We start from the raw sequence: 3,169 nt of genomic DNA, 5'->3' as shown, positions 1-3,169 counted from the left end.
AGAATAAGTAGAAACTTGAGATAACTTGGGAACCTATACAATATGTCGTCATAGAAGCAGGAAAGTACCTAAACTGCTGGTTAGGGCTGTGCGAAGGTCAATCGTATAGCTTCGTGGAGGTACTAAATGGCGGGATAGAGGGTAGATCGATAAGACGTAAGGCTTAGCGACAATCATGAAGGAAAGAGCAGGGGGTATAAACCAACATCATGACCATCTCAGGGTGCAGAAACTTGGTTCTAGCATCGCCCCATACTACTTCAGATGAGACTTTTGTCCACGCTCTGCAGGATGATGCCGAAAGGTCCAGTATTCTAGGGATTTGTTTGGTTGACTAACGCTGAACTTGGGTTAGGGCCCACAAAGCCAACAAAGTGTATGAGGTTTTTATAAATGTATCCTAGCTATTTTTAATAGTTTTTATTTTAAATTAAATTAAATTATATAAAATATATAAAATATATATAATTATATTGTTTATAAAATTGTTTATTTAAAATATTAAAACTTAGTTTAAAAATAACAAACCAATCTCTAAACTATATGAACCACATTTATTATCATATTATATACATCAACCAAGTCAAAATGTAAAATTAAATTTATGTCGCCACCTTGCACTTAATCATTAAACCACCCTAATTTGAATGCATCGAGATTTATGAAATATCAAATCAATGAAAAATCAATGGTTTTCGGGGGGTAGGGAGTCATCTTCTCGAATTTTAACATTACTCCCCCCTCCCCCAATGAAATGTTGTTTATTGCTTTTTACACCTATCCTCCTCTCCTTCATTTCAGACCCCACCCCCCCTACCCCATGAAAATTCGTTTATTTCTTTTTACACCTATCCTCCTCTTGTTCATTTCAAACACCCCCCCTCCCCCCACCACATGAAAATTCGTTTACTTATTTTTACACCTATCCACCTCTTGTTCATTTTAGACCCCCTACCCCCCAAAACACCGTTGTAAAACCATTTTTTCATTTGTGGGAAGTCTATGAGGTATGCAAGTAAGATTATATACTATAAAGTATGTACGAAAGGAGATAATGGTTGAAGCATTTTTACAGTGGTTTGGGTGAAAAATTGAGGTAAGGGGAGGCTGAGTAAAATGGAGTAAAGAGGAGGATGAAGTTTCCAATGCTAGAAAGAGATTTATTCCTTATGGGATAATTATATAGAGGTAAAAATGAAATTCAAGTGAAAATTTGACAGAAGGAATTGAGCTACGAGGAAATTGAAAGTAATTTTAATTATTTTTAAAATCAAAAGCATGTAAGAAAAACCGAAAACAACTTTACATAGATAAGGAGGAAAAGAAATTATGAAGAAAAAATGTACGGGAACATAAGATTTGGATAAAATCTTAACCAAATATTTGAAAGGAGTAAAAAGGGAAACTAAGAGATATTTTACCAATCATGGAAAAGCAACACATGGTTTTCAAAACCATAGGAAGGAAACCAGTCGATGGTTTTATGAAATATGTTTATGAATTTATTCATAAATATATAAATTCATGAGAAAACAAAACATATATTTCAAAACAAGACATGCATTTCAAACAACGGATGGATTTACAAGATGAAATCATTTGAGGAAATATTTTGAGATTTCATTGATGGAATTTATGAAAATAGAGAAATATGAATTTATAGGTTTCAGTAAAATATTTGGAAAATATTTATCAAAATATTTTCTTCCCAAATATTTTACAACAATGGTGAATCACTTTAAAAAGTGACATAAAATCATTATTCAATTCAAGAATTGGAGATTCAAAGAACACCTAGCAAGAAAGATCAATCAACTAGATTATAGACATGATTTTATCATTTGAAGAAGGAGGAATAGTAGTAGTCATTTTTATTTATATTTAGAGGCAGAGATATCAACATTCAAAGGAAACCTAGCAACAGAAGATCAACAAACTAGGATCAAAGTGATGTTTTCTAGTAGAAAGTTTAAGCAGCTTAAGAGTTCAAGGTAGAAGACTTGCAAACAACTCCAAATTTCTTGCGGTTTTTCAGAGATTTTTTTATTTTTAGTTTATTGTTCATATTTTTATTCCAAAAATCTAGACACAACCAGCTTAATGTAATTATATATATATATTGTTTCAATTGTAATGTAGGGGGTTGAATTTTGATGCCAAAACCCTTTCTCTTTTTAAAACTTTTATTACAAAATTCCTAATTGAAGTATTCTAGTTCTAATTCATGACATCACTTGGTTTTCCTATTGTTTTTCCAATACTTTCATACCTTATTTCTGCACATGTTCAAGGTAGCATATGATATCTAGGTAAGAATAGATTGAGTGTCAATCTCTCTGAAAGCCCCTGCAAATTTATAATCATTTATAGAGATTAATTAACTGAATTGTCTATCTTGGTTAATTCCTTTACATCTATTAATTGTTTCCTTCTGTCATCTCTTGCATGTGTTCTATTTGGTTGTAGAAATTTCTACATGCATCCACTATGTATGGTTGATTAAGTATTCAATATGACTTCTTAATTATCATGAATTATCTTATATTCTTTTGTCAAATTTTCTAAAAATCATGTTATTATGTCAAATTGGATGTTAGCACTTTGACCAAGGAATTTTCAAGAGAGGGATTTATTTATGAAAAAATATTGGACAATCATCAGCAACCACCCAAAATAAATCATAGGTCTGGCCATTTTTCTCCATAGGCTATTTTCTAGTGACAATGAACAACATTAAAAAATGCCTCGTGACATTTGAGGGAGCCCCCTTTGTTTCAAGGGCCAGATTGAACATAAAGACTGGTTGAGTTGGTTTCTTAGTGTAGTTTTTGTAGCCAAGAACTGCCTACAAGAAACAAATACAACATTGTGGTCGTTGCCGGGGAACAAAGTGATGAAGAAAATTTTCCCTGGATCATGATCATGATTAGATCTACTGTTTTCTAGTGAACAAAGACTACACAATTGATATTCGTTGCATTTCTTTCACCTAGTAACTCCACTTTGTCATATGGTGATTCCACTAGTTTCTAGATTCATGTGCATGTTTTTCATTTTGACAAAAATAGTAGCATTTAGTAGCGTATTTATCTTACTCTCTACTGTGATTATAAAATTCATAAGATTACAGAAGATGTAACTTTTAAATTTTGGTTGTAAGTATCAGTTA

Source organism: Pinus tabuliformis, chromosome 6 (assembly GCF_031772625.1).
Source record: "Pinus tabuliformis cultivar Carrire ecotype Pingquan chromosome 6, CPIR1, whole genome shotgun sequence".
NCBI classification, from domain to species: domain Eukaryota; kingdom Viridiplantae; phylum Streptophyta; class Pinopsida; order Pinales; family Pinaceae; genus Pinus; species Pinus tabuliformis.
This window is presented reverse-complemented; position numbering follows the sequence as displayed.